The following is a 24175-nucleotide window of genomic DNA, read 5'->3' as shown; positions in this document are numbered from 1 at the left end:
AGTGGAACAGGTAGGGAGTGGAGGCCTGGGACTGCTGAACACCTAGCTCTGGAGATCTTCACTGGGAGCACAAACCTACATTTCATGGTGCTTTCCTGGTACTCGTGAGTAGGGGGTTGGAAAGCTAAGACAGGCAGAATACCTGGAGAGACTGAGATTCCAGCCACTTGTGGAAAGCAGGAATCCATATCCAGCTGCTCTGGGACAAAAGAAAGGTGGGCAGTCTGAGAGACTTCCTAACAGCAAGAGAGCTGCTAAAGGGGCAAGGACTGCACAGAGCTTACTGCTCAGGAGAAAGGCCAGGTGGACAAAATTATCCAGGTGCACTCTGCCCAGCTAGTTGGGAACTTTTTTGATTTTCAGGAGCTCCAGCTCCCTGGCTGGATACCCAGCTCCAAGGACTCCCTCCATGATACGCAGTCTACCGGGCTTTTCTCCCGGCCAGCCCCACCTGGCTCGCAAACCGGCAAACCCTACCCTGGCGTTAGGCGAGCCGGAGGGAAGCCCCATCTACACCAACTACAAACGCAAAGTATAGAGGCTTATACCCGTGTGCTTGGCCGAACTGGTTCTGGCAGTGGAGGCAGGCACAGCAGCCGGGAAGCAGGAAACAGCTCTTTCCTCTACCCAGGCACCAATACCTCTCCCCTGCGACCCCCGACATTGCTTCAGGGCCTGAGCAGCTCCAGAGAGTAGAGCTTCTGGGCACTAGCGGGCCCCATATTCAAATATGAAACGCCAAAGAAACCCGGTTCAAAGGAAAATTATGAAATCAACACCTGAGAAAGATTAGAATGAAATTGAACTCATGAATCTTCCTGGAAGGGATTTCAAAATAAAAATCATTAACATGCTCATGGAGGTACAGAAAAATATTCAAGAACTCAGGAATGAATTCCGGTTGGAGTTCCAACTGTTGAAGAGCACAATGGAGGGTATTAAAAACAGATTAGATACGGTGGAGGAGACGATAAGTGAAATAGAAATTCGAGAAGAGGAAGAAGCTGAGGCACAGAGAGGAAAAAGGATTTCTAAGAATGAAAGAATATTGGGAGAATTGTGTGACCAATCCAAAAGGAAGACTATTCATATTACCAGAATAAGAAGAGAGAGAAAAAGGGATAGAAAGTGTCTTTGAGGAGGTAATTGCTGAAAACTTCCCCAGTCTGGGGAAGGACACAGTCTCTCAGGCCATGGAGGTGCACAGACCTCCCAACACAAGGGACCCAAGGAAGACAACACCAAGACACATAATAATTAAAATGGCAAAGATCAAGGATAAGGACAGACTATTAAAAGCAGCCAGAGAGAGAAATAAGATCACATACAAAGGAAAGCCCATCAGGCTATCACCAGACTTCTCAGCAGAAACCTTACAGGCCAGAAGGGAGTGGCATGATGTGTTTAATGCAATGAAGCAGAAGGGCCTCGAACCAAGAATACGTTTTCTGGCAACATTATCATTTAAATTTGAAGGAAGGATTAAACAATTTCCAGATAAGCAAAGGCTGAGAGAATTTACCAACCACAAACCGTTTCCACAGTGTATTTTGGAGGGACTGCTACAGATGGAAGTGTTCCTAAGGTTTAATAGCTGTCACCAGAAGTAATAAAACCACAGTAAAGAAAATAGAACAGTTAATTTTACTAAGCAAATGCGAAATTAAATCAACTATCCCCAAAGTCAATCAAGGGATAGAAGATGAAGACTACAGAATATGATACCTAACGCATAAAGAATGGAGGAGGAAGGAAGAGGAGGAGGAAAAAAAGAACCTTTAGATTGTGTTTGTTATAGCATATTAAGTGAGTGAGGTTAGACTCTTAGATAGTAAGGAAGTTAACCTTGAACCTTTGGTAACCACGAATCTAAAGCCTGCAATGGCAATAAGTACATACCTATCCATAATCACCCTAAATGTAAATGGACTGAATACATCAATCAAAAGACATAGAGTCACTGAATGGATAAAAACACAAGACCCATCTATACACGGCCTATAAGAGACTCACTTTAAACCCAAAGACATACACAGACTAAAAGTGAAGGGATGTAAAAAAGATATTTCATGCAGCTAATAGAGAGAAAAAAGCAGGAGTTGCAGTACTTGTATCAGACAAAATAGACTTCAAAACAAAGAAAGTCACAAGAGACAAAGGACATTACATAATGATTAAGGGGTCAATCCAGCAAGAAGATATAACCATTATAAATATCTATGCGCCCAATACAGGAGCACGTATATATGTGAAACAAATACTAACAGAATTAAACGGGGGAAATAGAATGCAGCGCATTCATTCTAGGAGACTTCAACACTCCACTCACTCTGAAGGACAGATCAACCAGACAGAAAATAAGTAAGGAGACAGAGGCACTGAACAACACATTAGAACAGATGGACCTAAGAGACATCTACAGAACTCTACACCCAAAAGCAGCAGAATACACATTCTTCTCAAGTGCACATGGAACATTTTCAAGAATAGATCATATACTAGGAAACAAAAAGAGCCTTGGTAAATTAATGAAGACTCAAATTGTACTCAACTCAGACCACAAAAGTATGAAAGTAGAAATAAATTATGCAAAGAAAATGAAAAATCCCACAGACAAATGGGGGCTTTACAACATGCTCCTAAATAACCAATGGATCAATGACCAAATAAAAACAGAGATCAAGCAGTATATGGAGAGAATAATTCAACACCACAAGAATCTATGAGATGCAGCGAAGGCCATCCTAAGAGGAAAGTATATTGCAGTGCAGGCCTACCTCAGGAAAGCAGAACAGTCCCAATGAACAGTCTAAACTCACAATTAACGAAAATAGAAAAAGAAGAACAAATGAGGCCCAAGTTCAGTAGAAGGAGGGATATCATAAAGATTAGAGCAGATATAAATAAAATTGATAAGAATAAAACAATAGAAAGAATCAATGAAAGCAAGAGCTGGTTCTTTGAGAAAATAAACAAAATATATAAACCCAGAGACAGACTTATCAAGAAAAAAAGAGAGTCTACACACACATAAACAGAATCAGAAATGATAAAGGAAAAATCACTATGGACACCACAGAAATACAAGGAATTCCGAGAGAATACTATGAAAAATTATATGCTGACAAACTGGATGTGGTTAAAATTGTAACATTTCCAGAGGAAAGAGAAAAAAATGGTGAGAGTGGGCATCCTTGTCTTGTGCCTCATCTTAGAGGAAAAGCTTTCAGCTTTTCACCATTGAGTGTGATATTAGCTGTGGGTTTGTTATATATACCATCCTTCATTTCTGAAGGCTGATTTAATATCATCTCAGGTGTCTAAGATTCTAGGTCACGTGTGAGGTCCCTTGTTTTAAAGAGTTCAAATCTTGGAATCATAAGGGGCATAGTATAATTCTGAGTCCTCCTCCAAATGACCACTAATCCACATGCCTTCAGGATTTCCACCTACATAAATAGAAATCACAGATAAATAAAGACCTTCCTTTTCTTCTAGGAGTCAAACAAGCTACATGCCTGTAAAAGTGATGAAACTAACTGATGGATGCAACAATAGATTTATCTCCTTTCCTTAAGAGAACCCAGAGTACTGACAGTTCAGTTATTTCAGCTCCTCTTATAACCCTGAATGTGATCCTCACATGAAAATGACAATTTTTTAGGACACAGCAATAAATACCAAATTAGCTTTGAGCTTTAGAGTCTGCCTCAGTTAATGAAAGTAGAGGATTAGGGAGACTACCTTGTCCCCCACTTTTTAGATTTGGACCTGACAAAGGAGCAGTAGGAGTCGAGAGACAACACTGTCCTGCCTTCCCTCCCCTAGTAAGAGTATCTCAACCTCTGGACCCTGTACAGGCAACCCCTGTATCTCTTACTTACATAGGTAAATGTGGATGATCAGTTTGTATTGGTTATTGTGTCTCCCCAGTTTCTTCTGGGAAGTGGTATAAGCTTTACTTCTGCCCTTGGCTTCTTTTTCTTGGATTCGCTTACACAGTGAATACTTTTCTACCACTTCTCTTTGGTGCCAAACCTATGTAGTCACTTCAGAAGCTGCTTGGGAATAGCAAGATATAAAAGTGTCTTTTTTTTTTTCCTGAACCACATTTTTTTTCTAGGAATTTTCCTGGCCTTGAGGCTAGTTTATTACTGACCAAGTCATATTTTTAGATTATAGTTAAGAGCTTAGTATTAAAACCAGGATTGTAACTGTGGTGGGAATCCCATAGCTTCTTTTTAGTTTCTTTCTTTCCTCAGTGACCCTTGTGTTCTTGTTGCTGATACTTTTTCTTGGACATATTCTCCCACACTGAGGAAAGGGGTAGCTAAGCCTTGGAGGGGCAGGGGTCCTGACTGCAGGCACTGGAGTGCTTTGTTACCACCATCACCACTCCCAGACCAGGACCTCATGTTTAGAAGAAGCTTGGCTTTCTCAGCTAAGGATCAATGGAAGTAGTTCCTTAGAGATGAAGAAAGGTTTCTCATTGAATGATCTCTAGCAGTGAGCTTACCTGAACAAGAACAACCATGATTAGGTCACAGTTGTCTTGACTGTGCTTTGAATCAGATGGTGCAGTTATGATAACAGTGTAATGGAAGTGGGGTAGACCCACTAGTATTTGATTATTGTTGCAGATCTAGTAATTTCAATGGAGATTTCAAACGATTCTTTAAGTGCTACCATTTCCAGCACTGGATATATGACTTTTTGGTTTATTTGCCCTATTTTTATCCTGTCTTAAAGTTACTTAAAAACATGCCCCATGCCCTGCCCTGCCTTTGTAACTACATCATGTGACTTTCACCATCACCACGGAGAAATAATGCATAGTCCTCTGCATCTGGTTTGTTCCATATGTGAAATCCTAGTGTAAGTGCTAGGAAAGTGCAGGTAGGGATAGGAAATATACAGGGTGTGTTAAGAGCTACAAGAGCTCATAAGTCTTTGGGCCATCTCAGAATGTGGGAGAGAGCAAAGGAATAACCTGTGTATGTGCGAGTGGTGCACATTTGTGACTATGTCAGGTGGCAAGAGATTGGAGACCCCTGCTTTTAGCATATTGTAGCCTGAGCAGAGGTTTGTATTTTGATGTTTGCTGAAGGTCAGAGGCATGAAATATAAGAGGAACACTTCACATTAATTAAGATTCTTTAGGGGGAGGATTTCCCCTCTTTGATATTTGTGTTTCTCTTTTTCTTCTGTTACTACTACAATTCCTCACCACAACCACCAAAGAGAAAGAGCGAAAAAATCCGGAGATGAAACTAGAATTTTAAAGGGAATAATTCCAAATAGATTTATACTATACAGTGCTTTACAGCAAGGAAAAACTGGAATGTGAGTGTGATACACAGGCATGCCTTGTTTTATGACACTTCGCTTTATAGTGCTTAGCAGACACCGCGTTCTCTCGCAGATGGCAGGCATGTGGAAGCCCTCCACAAACGTGTCTGTGGGTGCTTTTTTCCTGAAGTGCCCATTCATTTCATGTCTCTGTGTCACATTTTGGTAATTGTCACATTTCAGACTTTTTCATTGTTATTATATTTGTTATGTATCTGTGCTCAGTGATTTTGATGTTACTATTGTAATTATTTGGGGGCGCCATGAAGAACCATGCCCAAATACAATGGTGAACTTAACTGATAAACATTCTGACTGCTCTGTTGGTGAGCCAGCCATTCCACTGTCTCTCAGCCTCTCCATAGGCCTCCCTATTGCCTGAGACAAACAATATTGAAATTAGGCTAGTTAATAACCCTACAGTGGTCTCTAAGTATTCAGTTGAGAGGAAGAGTCTCATTCTCTCACTTGAAAGAAATGATCAAGCTTAGTGAGGAAGCATGTTGAAAACCAAGACAGGCCAGAGCCAGGCCTCTTGCACCAAACACTTAGCCAAGGCGTGATGCAAACGGAAAGCTCTTGAAGGAAATGAAAAGTGCTCCTCCGGTGAACACATGAATAATAAGAAAGCAAAATGGCCTTCTCGCTGATATGGAGAAAGTTTGAGTGGTCTGGATGGAAGATCAAATCAGCCACAACATTCCCTGAAGCCAAAGCCTGATCCACAGCAAGGCACTGACTCTTAAAATCTGTGAAGGTTGAGAGGGGAGGAAGCTGCAGGAGAAAAGGTTGAAGCTGGCAGATGTTGGCTCATGAGGATTAAGGAAGGAAGCCGTCTCCATAACATAAAAGTGCAGGTGAAGCAGCAAGTGCTGGTGGAGAAGCTGTAGCAAGTTCTCCAAGAGATCCAGCTGAGATAATAGTGAAGGTGGCAACACTAAACAGCTTCTCAGTGTAGATGAAACTATCTTCTACTGGAAGAAGGTGTCATCTAAGTCTTCTATAGCTGAAGTGGAGAACTCAGTGCCTATCTTCAAAGCTTCAAAGGACAGACTCTTGTTAGGAGCTAATACAGTTGGTGACTTCAAGTTGAAGCCAGTTTACCAATAATTGCTCAAATTACCAAATGAGCAATAAATGAATTCTCATTGACCATTCAGAAAATCCTAGGGCCCTTCAGAATTACGCTAAATCCATTCTGCCTGTGCTCTCTAAATGGAACAGTGCCTGGATGACAGCACATCTGTTTACAATAGGTTTACTGGATATTTTAAGCCCACTCTTGAGACCCACTGCTCAGAAAAGAAGGATTCTTTTCAAATATTACTGCCCATTGACAGTGCACCTGGTCACCCAAGAGCTCTAATGGGGATGGGCAGTGAGATTCATGCCTGCTAACACAGCATGTACTCTGCAGCCCACAGACCAAGGAGTAATTTTGACTTTCAGATCTTATTATTTAAGAAATACATGTTGTGAGGCTATAACTGCCATAGATATAGTGATTCCTCTGATGGATCTGGGCAAAGTGAATTGAAGATCTTCTGGGAAGGATTCACCATTCTAGACCATTAAGAATATTCATGCTTCGTGGGAAGAGGCGAAAATATCAACATGAACAGGAGTTTGGAAGAAGCTGATTTCAATCCTCATGAGTGACTTTGAGGGATTCAAGATCTCAGTGGGAAGGAACTGCTGGTATGCTGGAAACAGGAAGAGAATTAGAATTAGAAGTGGAACCTGAAGATGTGACTGAATTGCTGTGATGTCATGGTAAAAATTGAGTAGATGAGTAATTGTTATTAGGGATGAGCAGAAACAGTGGTTTCTTGACATGGTAACTACTACTGGTGAAGGTGCTATGAAGGTTGTTAAAATGACAGCAAAGGAGTTAGAATATGACATAAACTTGCTTCATAAAGTAGTGGCAGAGTTTGATAGGATTAACTCCAGTTTTGAAAGAGTTCTCCTGTGGGTAAAATGTTATTAAAGAGCATCAAATGGTACAGAAAAATTATCTGTGAAAGGAAGAGTCAGTCAACATGGCAAACTTTGTTATTGTCTTAATAAGAAATGGCCACAGCCACTCCAGCCTTCAGCAACCACTCCTGAACAGCCAGCAGCCATTGGCACTGAGCAAGATTCTCCACTGGCACAAAGATTGCTGAAAGCTCAGATAGTGGTTACTGCTTTTTAGCAATGAAATATTTTTAAATTAAGGTATGTCCATTGCTTTTTAGACAGAATGCTGTTGCACACCAGTAGACTATAGTCTGGTGTAAATATAACTTTACACACTGGGAAACCAAAACATTCATCTGACTTTTCTGTATTGCAGTACTTGCTTTATTGCAGCGGCCTGGGTCTGATCCTGAAGTTTACCCAAAGTGTGCCTGTAATAAAATGCACTATATTATAGGCATTTATACAAATTTAGGGTATTATGAACAAAGTATAAATGTATACACTAATAGCCTGATTAGAGCATAAAGATATAAAATATGCCATGAAGGAATGGATCCATGTTCCAGCCAACCTGGGATTTTGTCTCTTAACAGAAAAATGCTGCAGCATGCTCTGGTTGCCTGTCCTGGTGGTCAGCAGCGAAAGAGTAGAGACGTTTCACCCCAATTCCTGGATTTCCTTGGCTATAATGTATCTATTATTCATTCAAGCTTTTAAAAACTTGTAGGCAACTTATGACTAAATCCATATTAGCATGGCAACAGATTTTATATTTTACTCCTGACATGGGAATTACTATCTCATTTATTTGCCTAAGTTTACAGTATTACCAAGCTCCTGAATGTACTTTACAGTTCTCATAGTCTACAGTTTTGTGAATAATCTGTGTTCAGCTTATATATACCTTCATGATTTCATAAATTTTTTTCCTCTTCATCATTTTTTTTGGTATCATTAATGTAGTTACACGAGCAACATTATGGTTACTAGACTCCCCCATTATCAAGTCCCCACCACATACCCCATTGCAATCACTGTCCATCAGCATAGTAAGATGCTATAGAATCACAACTTGTCCTCTCTGTGTTGTACTGCCTTCCCTGTGCCCCCCCACTACATTATGTGTGCTAATCATAATGCCCCTTTTTCCCCCTTATCCCCTCCCTTCCCACCCATCCTCCCCAGTCCCTTTCCCTTTAGTAACTGCTAGTCCGTTCTTGGGTTCTGTGAGTCTGCTGCTATTTTGTTCCTTCAGTTTTTTCTTTGTTCTTATACTCCAGAGATAAGTGAAATCATTTGATACTTGTCTTTCTCCACCTGGCTCATATAGAGCAAAATACTCTCTAGCTCCATCCATATTGTTGCAAATGGTAGGAGTTGTTTTCTTCTGATGGCTGAATAATATTCCATTGTGTATATATACCACATCTTCTTTATCCATTCATCTACTGATGGATATTTAGGTTGTTTCCATTTCTTGGCTATTGTAAATAGTGCTGCGATAAACATAGGGGTGCATATGTCTCTTTCAAACCAGGCTCCTGCATTCTTAGGGTAGGATTCCTAGGAGTGAAATTCCTGGGTCAAATGGTATTCTATTTTTAGTTTTTGAGGAACCTCCATACTGCTTTCCACAGTGGTTGAACTATTTTACATCCCCACCAGCACTGTAGGAGGGTTCCCCTTTTTCCACATCCTCGCCAGCATTTGTTGTCTGTCTTTTGGATGTTGGCCATCCTCACTGGTGTGGTTATATCTCATTGTGGTTTTAATTTGCATTAAATGATGTGGAGCATCTTTTCATGTGCCTGTTGGCCTCCTGAATTTCTTCTTTGGAGAAGTGTCTGTTCAGTTCCTCTGCCCATTTTTTAATTGGCTTATTTGCTTTTTGTTTGCTGAGGTGTGTGAGCTCATTATATAATTTAGATGTCAACCCCTTATTGGATATGTCCTCTTCATCATTTTTAAATGGAACCTAGATCTTTTTAGTCCTGTCTCTACTTAAGAGGCATATGGGAATTGTGTTGTTAGGATGTGTATGATAAAAACATTCCACTGTAACAAAGTACCTTTCTTCAGAACCTTTAACAAGCTTGTTTTAGCCTCTCATTATTCTTGAAAGATAGGTAGGATAACTGTGTTGTACATTTGAAACCAGTATAAAGTTGTATATCAATGATATTCCATGGCAGAGAGGAATTCCTTTAGTTTTGAAATTCTCTCCAAGGGGCCCTGATCTTCCTCACTCTCTAGTCTCTAAATGTGTATCTTCTGACCTTCTCTTCCTCACATCACCTAGGCGGAGCTGTGCCATGTCTGACAGTAGCCATGCAAGTAATGGATGTGATCAGCTGAGCACCACCAATTTCTATATCTGGGGACTGCAGCCGAGCACTACTGCCCAGGACCTTGTCAATGTGTGTCAGTTGTAAGTCAGGGAACATGTGGGTAGGCTCCCAGGGACAGTAAAGATGTGGTGATGCTGGCTTCTTGTAGGATACTCTTACCCTGAAGTTCAGGGCTACTTTGCTTCTACCCCATAGTGACAAGGTTTCCTGGCAGCCCCTCTTAAAGAAATTCTACCTGCTACTTATACACATCTTTATGTCTTTGAGGACAGCCAGGATAGGGCTGGGTTTTGAAGCCTCGTATGTAACTTTGTTTCCAGCATGTATGCAGAACTCATGGTCTTAGATTCCTGTCCTTACACCTTGAATAGAAATGCTCAATATCACTAAAGATATTAATTAGAATTCAGTGGGAGCTGGTAGTGGGGATGCAAGAAAGTGGGACTGGCTAGTTGAATGATGCACAAAGGAGTTTCTGCTGCTAGAAACATTGCTGGTGAACCAGTGGTGCCCTCACCGTAGTGGGTAGAGAAAAAGACGGAGAAAGAAGCAGTAGCTCTGCATCTACCCGCTAAAGACCTTCTGGGTTCTTTAGAGTAGATTGGAGTCCTGAGGCAGAAAAACTAGTGGGATTAGCCCTATTAGAAGTGCTCGGAGAATTGCAAGAGTGCAGAGATGCTAGCTCAGTTCCACTGGGCAAGCAAGTGTGTGTTTCAGGTAATATATTTTGGGGGAATTATTGGAGGAAGACATCTGGGGGTAGGATGGGGACAGTGGGGGAGTGGGGATTGAATTGGGGAAATAAGAACCTTTGTACAAATTTTCCACCTTTTAAGACATTGTGTCAAAGTGTAACGAGTGTACAGAAAAGTGCACACATCTCAACCACACAGTGGCGAGCTCTCATCAGGAGAGCACACCGTGTGACAGTCCCTTGTGACAAGATCAGGAAGTGGAACATCACCAAGTCTTCAGGAGCTGGCTTCTCAGCTACTGTCTCCTCCCATCCCAAAGGTGTCTGCCATTTGACTTCTAAATAGCTGGCCAGAGTGGTTTGAGTTCCATGTACATGTAATGACATAGCACATGTCTGGCTACCATGCTCAGTTTGTGAGATTCATCCACATTGTTGCATTTAGCAGAACATTGTTCATTCTTACTGCTTTACAGAATCCATCATAGGGTTTACCACAGTTTATTTACTGGCCTAGTGTCTCTGGACATTTGTATTGTTTCCAGTTTGTAACTGTTGTGAGCATGTGTAGTGCTGCTACAAACTTGTACATGTCTTTTGGTTCACTGCACACACATTTGTGTGAGATGCGTGCCTAGGAGTAAAATCACTGTCATTGGATACATATTTGTTCAGCTTTTGCTGGTACTGCTAAACAGTTTTCTGAAGTGGTTAAACTAATTCAAACTCCTACAACAGCAGCTGTTTCAAATCCTGGAGAGGTAGAACATTTTGCCCCCAGAATGTGGTTGGTTGAGGCATCAGAGGTTCTCTATAATTCCATGACTCTTCTGAGGTAATAAATCATATGGATTTTTGCAAATGCCAGACCGCACAGACTGGCTCTAACGGCTATAGGTGTATGTACAAAGCTGAGCTTTCCTTGCCAGAAAAGTATTTAAATGGGACTTGGGGACTTAGTCTTGGACTAATAATTTTGGGAGGCTGTGGGAACTGGCAAAAATGTTGGTTTATGAGAGAAAAGAGTATCATATCAGTGTAGTTCTTTGATTTCTGCACCCTGTATTTCTTGTACTAAATATAAAGTGCTACAAAAACCCTTTTGCTCCACAGGACAGAAAAATTTCAGTTCTGCTTCACTATATTTTTAGACTTTAATTTTGCCCCTCCCAGTAGTTGCTGTACCTTCTGCTGTGTCTGAAGGGATGAGAATGGTCAGGGTTAACAGGTAGGATGGAAGTAAGGAGCCCAGCAGCTGACTGTGGAGAAGTAGGAATAAGGCAGGGAAAAGCAGATGCAGGTGAGTTGTGGCGAAGGGAAGCTAGGGTGAACAGGTGGGTGGAACTATTAAGGATGCTATGAACTGGGAGTTAAACATCTCTAGAAAGGGTGTTACCCATGAATAGGGGACTTCCTGCCTTTTTATCAGTTGTCTCTCTCTGGGTTGTAGGGGAAATAAACATTGCTGTGCCCTAAACCCCATTGGGGCAGGAAGGAGACGTGTGGAGTCGGGCTGGAGCTCCTAGTTCTCTTGAGGCTCCTTCCAAGGAGGAGGCAGCAGTGACCCCCTGCAGCAGGGGTTATGAGTGTACAGTCACAGGCTGCTCACAGCAAGCTGCACCCTGGGGCCTTGACAGGGACAGCAGCCTGTGTGCCCTGGCCTACAGTCTCACGCACCCTTGCCCAAGTTTGGGAAAGAGTCCAAGGGTGACCCTGGAGGGCTTGGGTTGCCACATCAGGCCTGCCTCCACTTTGATAAGTTCTTTTCCCTGCCTTGTCCTACTCTGTCTAACCCAGTAGGTCACAGAAGCCCCACTAAAAAATCAGAGATGGCTAAGGAATGGAACAAATCCATCAAACACATATGCTTTAGGGATGAGAGAAGAGGGAGAGGAAAATGCTTATTTGGGGTCTGAATTCAGTCCCTGCCAGGTATTTTCACTTAAATCATATACTTCTGGCTTTTTCAGTGATTTCTGTTCTGAATCTTTAATATTCTCACTGTCCTGAAGCAGAATGTAGGGCCTTCCATATAGTGAGACACTCTAATGTAATCCCTGACTTGTGACACTTTACTGCTCAAGTTTGGGGAATTCCACAGGACTGTGCTGCCTAAGTAAAATTTTCAAGAAGTTGAAAAGTATGACTCTCATACAAATATAGGTAAACACATGCTAGATATTTACTTAATTCATTACTGAGGGAACCAACAGGATGGTAACACATGTTCAAAGAGCATTTGAGGGACTGAATATAGGTATAGAAGAAAGAATGTTGGAACAAGATTGCTAAGCTACATGCAAAATTGGTTCATATCCTACAAGACCATAAAACAGAAACCTTTGGGATTATCTTTTCTACTGGAAAAAATCTGCAAGTTAATATGGATCTTCACAGATTCTGGACCCTAATCAGTAGTAAACAGTCAAACACCCTCTAGATAGTGAAATATACCCAGTAAAGGCCTGTTAGACAATGTTCCCAAATGGCACCAAAAGGGTATGCAGCCATCATTTTGCCTTACAGTCATGTTTTAGATAATTTTCTTAACCCATAAAACCTCAACAATGAGAAATCGAAGTCTTAGAAGACAGGAAAGCAGGAGAGAGAGCCATTTTCAGGTGGCAGTGGAGGAGTCTTGAGTGTAGAGACGGTAATGATAACAGTTAGGAATTTTCAAGTATTTGCCATATGGTAAGCACCAGTGCTTTGTATCTCGTGAGTTCATTTCAGATTCCCAGTAATCCTCTCTGCACTTGACAGGGTGAGACAGGCACGTGAAGGTTAAATGGCTTGTGCAAGGTCACACATAGCTAGAAATGGGCAGGACCAGGATTTGAACAAAAGCAGTTTGGTTTAGATCGACCTTCAATCAGGTGTCCAGTGGAGGGTGGGGAGTGGGGTGTCGGAGAAGAGAAATGTCTGTAGGTTTTTGAAAAAGAAAGGGTGTGAGTTGTGCCAAGGATTATTTGTAGTCCTCAAGGGCTTCAGCTGGAGCTCTGCTCCTGCCCACCCTGCTGTGTGCCATCGCCAGAGTCTTTACTAACAAGACAGCAATCTCTTTCCAACTAGTATCTGAGTCTCAGAGGGATAAATTTGTTAACAGTATGAAGACTACAGTTACTTTATTACTTGTAGGCATCTTTGGATAATAGGTTTATATGGTAAGCATAACATTTGAAATTCATTTCTTCTCTGTTTTATTAAGGTTTGAACAGGAACAGTTGTCCCAGTGGGAGTAGAGAAAGGGCATGGATTCGTGTGAATTCTCAGTCTCTGTCCTGTTTTAATCCCTGCCGCCAGATTATCACCTTGCCTTTTCTTCTCCCTTAGATACAGCAGGATTGTTTCCACTAAGGCCATAGTGGACAAGACCACAAACAAGTGCAGAGGTGAGAGGACAGCTCTCCCTGGTGACAGAGCGGCTGTGAGCGATCCTATCCCTCGCTTCTGCCCTTTGCTGCAGGAAGTTCCTACTACCCAGTGCCAGGGAAGAGCCTCTAAGGCTTTCACACTGAGAAGACTAGTAGGTATTTAGATTCTTTGCTGACCAGATCGCTAGAGCTGCAAATGCAAAGCCCAGACAGAGCATTTTGTAATTCCTTGGGCTTACTTTGGACTAATGATTCCCTGGATTGGGTGGTGGTTGTGGGTGGGTGAGATCATTTCTACTTCGCAAAGCATTGTAAATGCCTTTTCTGATACTGGGGGGATGACTTTTTGGGTGTTATTTTGTGAGAATCAATAGTGGTGTTGAGGTTTTGAAGAGTTCTAGGTGGGAATAGAAGATTGGAAGAAGGGAGAAGGTCTGTGGGCTGGGGAGCGGCCTCCTTAGCAGGTGGCTGGTTATCTGCAGCAGAGAGGCTGATTCCCTACATGCCCAGTATTTCTGGGCAAGCGGCCAAGACCACAGGAAGGGGTTCTTCTGGCGGTGAAGGGTGGGTGCTGTGGATTGTTAGAAGAGCCTAGTCTCTGACACCTCAGGTTTCTTAAGGGGGGAAGGCAAGGATACCACAGGACCTCATTGCCCTTGACATTCTTAGCTACAAACTAGAGCAGATCTCACAGAGCTTGAGGGACACAGGGATAGTCACTGGGAGCCTCCTAATTTCTCTGTCTCCCGACTGCTTCTGTTCCATGGATAGTAACTCTTCCTCTGACTCCTGAAGAGCCTGGGCCTCCCACCCCCTCCTACGCCCATCTCCCAGTGATGCTGTGTCTATGGCTTCATGGACTTGGTGGTCCTTGGGCAGCACAAAAAGCTGTAACAGCACTGAGAGCCAGTGGCGTGCAGGCACAGATGGCCAAGGTGAGCGCACCTCCCCATGTCTGCTCCTCCAAGGGGTCCAGCACGGGGCTTCCAGAGGGTTTTGGAACTGTGAAGGTGGTGGGCAAAGGCTCTCTGCCGGTTTTCCCAACTGATACCCAGACAGAGTCAGACTAGGTGCTCACTGAGCAGCCCCTTGACGGCTAGAGGAAGGTGGGCTTCACAGTCTGTGGCAGGGAGCTCTGTCACCTCTGCTCCTCTTGCCAACTGGTATTATAAGCAGGAAAGAGGACCAAGAGGCTTCTTCCCTTCCTCCTGCTGTTTCTCTGTCTCCACTCAGAAAGACTCTGTCTCCAGCCAGACAGCTGGTAGTTTGGCAACATTCTCTGAAGAAGCCAGTTGTGCAGCCCAGAAGCTCACAGCAGTGCTCTCTACCTCCTGGTAGTGTTCTTCAGGTTGGGGTTGGGGTGGCTGGAGGGGTTGGGGAGAGGGAAGCTATAGTATGAAAGGAACTGTCCCTCCTTGCCAGATTTTTCGGGGAGCTTTTATTTTTACTGAGACTACTAGAGAACTGGAGGCTTTTCTCCTTCTCCTTCTCTTAGGCAGGGTTGCCCCCTTCCTTTTCTGTGGTGGCTAAAGGAGGAGAAAGCCCAGGAGGAAAGGCAGAGGAGGGATTAAGGCTGCTAGTGACCCACTGCCTAGGGCAAAGCAATTGCTTAAATTCTTGAAAGTACAGCTATCTCCCATTTTTCATTCTGTCCTCTGGAAGAGCTCTCCCCCATCCTTTTCTGGAGAAAAGCCTCTGACAGTAGAGTCAGGAGCTGTCAGAGTTCTTAGGAGACTGGGATGGTGGCTCTGTGAGCTGTGCATCCAGCACATGCCCTCCCTGTCCTCTTGAGACAGGGACCATGGGCTTAGAGTAGGGTGAGGGCCTCTGGAAAAAGCAAGGCAAGATATTTACAGTCAAGGCAATGTAACAATGTAAAGTCCCTATCGAAACTCTGTGTTCAGTATTATTCAAAGTCAAGGTCACACTAATTCTCTAGGGTAAAGATACCAGACTAGGAATATTAAGACACCTTCAGTGAGATCAGTTAAAGGTCAAAAGGCCAGGAGCAACTTGGCCTAGAGTGTTTGAGTGTTCTGCAAGGGTATCTCAGCATAACCGGTGACTTCACTGTAAACAGCTCTAGCAAACAGACAACAACCCAGCCTACCTTGAGGGCAGGGCAGGTGGTACAAGTCCACACCCTAAGCCCTCAATTCCCCCAAATCCTTAACTGCCTATAAATCCCCTAGACAACGCACCACCCCGGGCTCTCTTGTCCCCTCCTGGCATGAGCCAGGAGCTCTGTCCTTTCACTTTAACTCTAAATAAAAGCCTGTACCTTGCTCTCCTACCTTGAGTGTGAAGCTCATTCTTCGGCTTCATGAACAGGAACCCCGGCATCACTCTTTCCCCCTCTTCCTGCTTTCCCTCTGTCAGGGAACCAACAGGCATTCCTGCTCAGAGTCTGTTGTGGCCGGGAGGGGGGTGGGGGTGGGGATGAGGCAAAACGATGCAGCCCGGAAGCAATGCAGTCCAGAAGAATCCAGCCCCAGGACAGGCTGGCAGGCATTGTGGAGTGCTGCTCTACCTAATTCTTGAAGAGACATCAAGACTTCATCAGCAACTTGTGTTATGGGCATGTATATATTAAATCTGTGTGCCTGGACTCAGTATAAACCCATGGTAGTGGGACTGGGTATTACCAAAAGTTGTTAAGATTTTATTTACATGGGACCTTTCCTGCTATCTCTTTTCTGAGATGTCATCTTGAGGATGAGGGCTGAGGTTGGGACAGAAGAGATATGAGCCTCATTTTCCTCACTTTTATTTCAATAGCAACAGGAATGGGACCCCATAAATTTATACATATCATATCTCCCACTGTCAGTGGATGAGCAAGAACTGGAGGGAATGTTGAAGCCCTTCAGATAAGTTATCTACACTTGAATCCTTCGAGACAGCAGGGGGACCAGCAGATGGGCTGGCTTTGCAAGGTGAAGGATGCTAAGAATGGGAATGATGAGGTTGATAAAGAAGGTCACTGAGTAGGTCACCAAAAATCCTTACTCACAGACCCATTTGCCCCCAAATCTGTATTCATTCTCCAGTACTTCCTGCTACTCTAGCCTTTGTTCCTTTCATCCAGACCAACCAGAATAAACACAAGTCTTAAGTAGTTTCTCATCCTTTAATTCTCATCCATTAATCTTTACAACAACCTTGTGCAATAAATACTACCTCTCTGTTTTGTAGATGAGAAAATCCCCAGTATGAAGCAGTTTGCCTGAAGTTTCACAGGAGCTCATGGGTGGTGGTAGAGCCAAGCCTTAATCAAGATCAGTTAGGATAAAGGGGAAGATTTGCTCTACCTTTTCAGATCTATTGAGGGAGTTAGATTCTGGAACCAGCTCTGCCACTGATACCAGACCTTCTGGAGCCGTGATTGCTGTGGGAAGTGGAGATTGATTTAGATGAGCCACTTCCTGAAGGTGGTCCCTTGCGCGGCAGAGTACTCCAGGCACCCTCTTCTGAGCTCAGGGGCCACTGTAGGGCTTGAGCCTCCCTTAGACCATGAAATAAATGGTTATGCTTTTATTTATTTCAAGATTTTGTTTGAAAGATCCTGTTGCTTTTTTTAAAAAGTTTGAAAACTATTGGACTAAAGACCTGAAGGGCCTTTTTTTTTTGGTATCATTAATAGACAGTCACATGAGCAACATTGTGGTTACTAGATCCCCCCCATTATCAAGTCCCCACCACATACCCCATTACAGTCACTGTCCATCAGTGTAGTAAGATGCTATAGAATTACTACTTGGCTTCTCTGTGCTATACTGTCTTCCCTGTGCCCCCTCCTACTTTATGTGTGCTAATCGTAATGCTCCTTTTTCCCCTTATCCCTCACTTCCCCCCACCACCCTCCCCAGTCTTTTGGTAACCATTAGTCCATTCTTGGGTTCTGTGAGTCTGCTGCTGTTTTGTTCCTTCAGTTTTTGCTTTGTTCTTATACTCCAAAGATGAGTGAAATCATTTGGTACTTGTCTTTCTCCCCCTGGCTTATTTCACTGAGCATAATACCTTCTAGCTCCATCCATGTTGTTGCAAATGGTAGGATTTGTTTTCTTCTGATGGCTGAATAATATTCCATTGTGTATATGTACCACATCTTCTTTATCCATTCATCTACTGATGGACGCTTAGGTTGCTTCCATACCTGGGCTATTGTAAATACTGCTGCAATAAACATAGGGGTACATATGTCCTATTGAAACTGGGATCCTGTATTCTTAGGGTAAATTCCTAGGAGTGGAATTCCTGGGTCAAATGGTATTTCTATTTTTGGTTTTTTGAGGAACCTCAATACTACTTTCCACAATGGTTGAACTATTTTACATCCCCACCAGCAGTGTAGGAGGGTTCCCCTTTCTCCGCATCCTTGCCAGCATTTATGTTCCTATTCTTTTCTATGTTGGCCATCCTAACTGATGTGAGGTGATACCTCATTGTGGTTTTAACTTACATTTCCCTGATAATTAGTAATGTGGAGCATCTTTTCATGTGCCTGTTGGCCATCTGATTTTCTTCTCTGGAGAAGTGTGTGTTCATATCCTCTGCCCATTTTTTAATAGGGTTATTTGCTTTTTGGGTGTTGAGGCATGTGAGTTCTTTATGTATTTTGGATGTTAACCCCTTGTCGGATATGTCATTTACAAATATATTCTCCCATACTGTAGGGTGCCTTTTTGTTCTGCTGATGGTGTCCTTTGCTGTACAGAAGCTTTCTAGCATGATATAGTCCCATTTGTTCATTTTTTATTTTTGTTTCCCTTGCCTGAGGAGATGCATTCAGGAAAAAGTTGCTCATGTTTATATTCAGAAGATTTTTGCCTGTTTTCTTCTAAGAGTTATGGTTTCATGACTTACATTCAGGTCTTTGATCCATTTTGAGTTTACTTTGTGTATGGGTTAGACAATAATCCAGTTTCATTCTCTTGCATATAGCTGTCCAGTTTTGCCAACAGCAGCTGTTGAAGAGGCTGTCATTTCCCCATTGTATATCCATGCCTCCTTTATCATATATTAATTGTCCATTTTTGCCTGTGTTTATATCAGGGCTCTCTAGTCTGTTCCATTGGCCTATGGGTCTTTTCTTGTGCCAGTACCAAATTGTCTTGATTACTATGGCTTTGTAGTAGAGCTTGAAGTTGGAGAGCATAATCACCCCCCCTGCAACTTTGTTCTTCCTTCTCAGGATTGCTTTGGCTATATGGGGTCTTTTGTGGGTCCATACTAATTTTAGAACTATTTGCTCTAGTTCACTGAAGAATGCTGTTGGTATTTTGATAGGCATTGCATTGAATCTGTAGATTGCCTTAGGGAGGATGGCCATTTTGACAATATTAATTCTTCCTATCCATGAGCAGGAAGGATGTGTTTCCATTTATTGGTATCTTCTTTAATTTCTCTCATGAGTGTCTTGTAGTTTTCAGAGTATAGGTTTTTCACTTCCTCTGTTTTTTATTCTTTTTGATGCAATTGTGAATGCAATTGTTTTCCTCATTTCTCTTTCTGTTAACTCATCGTTAATTGTATAGGAAAGCAACAGATTTCTGTGTATTAATTTTGTATCCTGCAACTTTGCTGAATTCAGATATTAGATCTAGTAGTTTTGGAGTGGATTCTTTAGGGTTTTTTACATACAATATCATGTCATCGGCAAACGGACAGTTTAACTTCTTTGTTGCCAATCTGGACGCCTTTTATTTCTTTGTGTTGTCTGTTTGCCATGGCGAGGATCTCCAGAACTATGTTGAATAAAAGTGGGGACAGTAGGCATCCTTGTCTTGAAGGGCCCTTTTTATTTTATATCTTGTCTAGTCCAAGAACACTGCCTTACTCCGGAGTGTTGCAGACCTTGGGAACAGGAGTGGGGCTGCTTCACGACCCACTCGGTCTCAGTAGCACCACCTGCTGGCGATCCCAGTAAAACTGAAGGGAGTCCTCCGCTTGTGGTCAGCAAACTTTTTCGCTCCCACACTGTTAAAGCAGATTCCTAACTTTTCTCAGGTAATAGCATCTGAGTTATTGCAAAAAATTTTTTTTGTTTAGATGACAAGAAATACTTAACAATTCAGTGTATTAAGCAGTTAAGTGGTCTAAACTCAAGAAGTGTTTATGTCTTAACAATTTTACAGCTTTTTGAGAAAATACACTGAATGTTTTTATTTCATTCTTAAATAACTTTGTTCCTTTGATCCAGACCCAAGCAGAATGGAATAACAAATCTCCCAGTTTACTGAGCGGTCTCTCATCCTGTCATTGCGTACGGATGGGACACCATGACTTCTCAGACCTCAGAATCAGATTGGACGCTTTATACCCTCAGTTCTGGGACATGTTTTTTCATGCTTCTTTATCTTAACAACCACTGAGAAACCAGCTTTGTACAAATATGTTGTGAAAAGGATGACAAGGAAAGCTAACGTTCAAATGGTGAATTATTTAGTTATTATCCCACACAGCACACAACTGATGCTGCTGTTATCTCCTTCAGAAAATAAAATAACCCCTTGCTGTTCGCCTCTGCGAGCTCAATGCAATGGTTGAGGGTTCCTCCGAGTCCGGCTTGGGAACTATGGCTTTGAGTACTTGAAAAACTGAAAATTCTTTCATGTTTTTATGTTGATATCTACAGACTTTCTTCATACACTTAGATTCTTACAAAGTATAATGTCTAGCAAATTATATTGACATTTTACACAAAACTTCTATATCATTTTTAAATGTTTCCAAATAGAACTAAATGTCATAGCAACTTGATAAACAAAATCAATTAAAAAGTTCAAAGGGCAGTTCATGTTTATTTCTTATTTTTTTTATTTTGGTATCATTAATCTACAATTACATGAGGAACATTATGTTTACTAGGCTCCCCCCTTCACCAAATCTGCCCCACATACCCCATTACAGTCACTATCCAGCAGTGTAGTAAGATGCTGTAGAATCACTACTTGTCTTGTCTGTGTTGCACAGCCCTCCCCGTGCCTTCCCCCACATTATACATGCTAATAGTAATGTCCCCTTTCTTTTTCCCCACCCTTATCCCTCCCTTCCCAGTCCCTTTCCCTTTGGTAACTGTTAGTCTGTTCTTGGGTTCTGTGATTCTGCTGCTGTTTTGTTCCTTCAGTTTTTTCTTTGTTCTTATACTCTACATATGAGGGAAATCATTTGGTACTTGTCTTTCTCTGCCTGGCTTATTTCACTGAGCATAATACCCTCTAGCTCCATCCATGATGTTGCAAATGGTAGGATTTGTTTTCTTCTTATGGCTGAATAATATTCCATTGTGTATATGTACCATATCTTCTTTATCCACTCATCTACTGATGGACACACAGGTTGCTTCCATTTCTTGGCTATTGTAAATAGTGCTGCGATAAACATAGGGGTGCATCTGTCTTTTTCAAACTGGGCTGCTGCATTCTTAGGGTAAATTCCTAGAAGTGGAATTCCTGGGTCAAATGGTATTTCTGTTTTGAGCATTTTGAGGAACCTCCATATTGCTTTCCACAATGGTTGAACTAATTTACATTCCCACCAGCAGTGTAGGAGGGTTCCCCTTTCTCCACAACCTCGCCAACATTTGTTGTTGTTTGTCTTTTGGATGGTGGCGATTCTTACTGGTGTGAGGTGATACCTCATTGTGGTTTAAATTTGCATTTATATGAAGACAAGTGATGTGCAGCATCTTTTCATGTGTCTGTTGGCTGTCTGAATTTCTTCTTTGGAGAACTGTCTGTTCAGCTCCTCTGCCCATTTTTTAATCGGATTATTTGCTTTTTGTTTGTTGAGGTGCATGAGCTCTTTATATATTTTGGATGTCAATCCTTTATTGGATCTGTCATTTATGAAAATACTCTTCCATACTGTATGGTACCTTTTTGTTCTATTGGTGGTGTCTTTTGCTGTACGTAAGCTTTTCAGCTTGATATAGTCCCATTTGTTCATTTTTACTTTTGTTTTCCTTGCCTGGGGAGATATGTTCATGAAGAAGTCACTTATGTTTATGTCCAAGAGATTTTTGCCTATGTTTTTTCCTAAGAGTTTTATGTTTTCATGACTTACATTCAGGTCTTTGATCCATTTCGAATTTACTTTTGTGTATGGGGTTAGACAATGATCCAGTTTCATTCTCTTACATGTAGCTGTCCAGTTTTGCCAGCACCAACTGTAAAGAGGCTGTCATTTCCCCATTGTATGTCCTTGGCTCCTTTATCGTATATTAATTAACCATATATGTTTGGGTTAATGTCTGGAGTCTCTATTTTGTTCCACTGGTCTGTGGCTCAGTTCTTGTGCCAGTACCAAATTGTCTTGATTACTGTAGCTTTGTAGTAGAGCTTAAAGTTGGGAAGTGAGATCCCCACCACTTTGTTCTTTCTTCTCAGGATTGCTTTGGCTATTCGGGGTCTTTGGTGGTTCTGTATGAATTTTTGAACTATTTGTTCCAGTTCATAGAAGAATGCTGTTGGTAATTTGATAGGGATTGAATCAAATCTATATATTGCTTTGGGCAGGATGGCCAATTTGACGATATTAATTCTTCCTTGCCAAGAGCATGGGATGAGTTTCCATTTATTAGTGTCTTCTTTAATTTCTCTTAAGAGTGTCTTATAGTTTTAAGGGTATAGGTCTTTCACTTCCTTGGTTAGGTTTATTCCTATGTATTTTATTCTTTTTGATGCAGTTGTGAATGGAATTGTTTTCCTGATTTCTCTTTCTATTGGTTCATTGTTAGTGTATAGGAAAGCCACAGATTTCTGTGTATTAATTTTGTATTCTGCAACTTTGCTGAATTCCCATATTAGTTCTAGTAATTTAGGAGTGGAGTCTTTAGGGTTTTTTTATGTACAATATCTTGTCATTTGCAAATAGTGACAGTTTAACTTCTTCTTTACCAATCTGGATTCCTTGTATTTCTTTGTTTTGTCTAATTGCCATGGCTAGGACCTCCAGTACTATGTTGAATAACAGTGGGGAGAGTGGGCATCCCTGTCTTGTACCCAATCTCAGAGGAAAAGCTTTCAGCTTCTCGCTGTTCAGTATGATGTTGGCTGTGGGTTTATCATATATGGCCTTTATTAAGTTGAGGTACTTGCCCTCTCTGCCCATTTTGTTGAGAGTTTTTATCATGAATGGATGTTGAATTTTGTCGAATGCTTTTTCAGCATCTATGGAGATGATCATGTGGTTTTTGTCCTTTTTATTTATGTGGTGGATGATGTTGATGGATGTTCAAATGTTGTACCATCCTTGCATCCCTGAGATGAATCCCAGTTGGTCATGGTGTATGATCCTTTTGATATATTTTTGAATTCGGTTTGCTAATATTTTGTTGAGTATTTTTGCATCTACATTCATCAGGGATATAGGTCTGTAATTTTCTTTTTTGGTGGTGTCTTTGCCTGGTTTGGTATTAGGGTGATGTTGACTTCATAGAATGAGTTTGGGAGTATTCCCTCCTCTTCTATTTTTTGGAAAACTTTAAGGAGAATGGGTATTATATCTTCTCTCAATGTCTGATAAAATTCCACGGTAAATCCATCTGGCCCCGGGAATTTTTCTCTTGGGTAGTTTTTTGATTACCACTTCAATTTCTTTGCTGGTAATTGGTCTGTTTAGATTTTCTGTTTCTTTCTTGGTCAGCTTGGAAGGTTGTATTTTTCTAGGAAGTTGTCCATTTCTTCTATGTTTTCCAGCTTGTTAGCATATAGGTTTTCATAGTATTCTCTAATAATTCTTTGTATTTCTATGGAGTCTGTCATAATTTTTCCATTCTCATTTCTGATTCTGTTGCTGTGTGTTGATTCTCTTTTTCTATGAATAAGTCTAGCTAGAGGCTTATCTATTTTGTTTATTTTCTGAAAGAACCAGCTCTTGGTTTCATTGATTTTTTTCTATTGTTTTATTATTCTCAATTTTATTTATTTCTCCTCTGATCTTTATTATGTCCCTCCTTCTGCTGACTTTAGGCCTCATTTGTTTTTGTTTTTCCAATTTCAATAATTGTGACTTTAGACTATTCATTTGGGATTGTTCTTCCTTCTTTAAGTATGCCTGGACTGCTGTATACTTTCCCCTTAAGACTGCTTTCAGTACGTCCCACAGAGTTTGTGGCTTTGTGTTGTTGTTGTCATTTGTTTCCATATATTGCTTGATCTCTATTTTAATTTGGTTGTGGATCCATTGATTATTTAGGAGCATGTTGTTAAGCCTCCATGTATTTGTGAGCCTTTTTGCTTTCTTTGTACAATTTATTTCTTTTTTTTTTTTTTTTTTTAAAATAATTATTTTTTATTGAAGGGTAGTTGATGCACAGTATTACATTACATTAGTTTCAAGTGTACAACACAGTGATAAAACATTTATATACATAATTCTAGGTTCTAGCTATCACCCTACCAAGCTGTTACAATATCTTGACTATATTCCTTATGCTATAC

General features: G+C 41.5%; 1 long non-coding RNA gene across 1 annotated transcript in view; it reads left to right on the top strand.

Moving 5' to 3' along the window:
• Nucleotides 1-16852, top strand: part of LOC118928403 (uncharacterized) — a 34479-nt gene extending 17627 nt beyond the window's left edge. The window contains exons 2-4 of the long non-coding RNA XR_005031218.2: nucleotides 13690-13783; nucleotides 14526-14665; nucleotides 16515-16852. This is a non-coding gene — a long non-coding RNA (uncharacterized LOC118928403). The remainder of the gene's footprint in view (nucleotides 1-13689; nucleotides 13784-14525; nucleotides 14666-16514) is intronic.
• Nucleotides 16853-24175: the final 7323 nt, after the last annotated feature.

The sequence above is a fragment of the Manis pentadactyla genome, chromosome 9, assembly GCF_030020395.1.
Source record: "Manis pentadactyla isolate mManPen7 chromosome 9, mManPen7.hap1, whole genome shotgun sequence".
Classification (NCBI taxonomy): domain Eukaryota; kingdom Metazoa; phylum Chordata; class Mammalia; order Pholidota; family Manidae; genus Manis; species Manis pentadactyla.
Note: the sequence above shows the minus strand (reverse complement) of the source record. Positions and strands in the feature narration are given on the sequence as shown.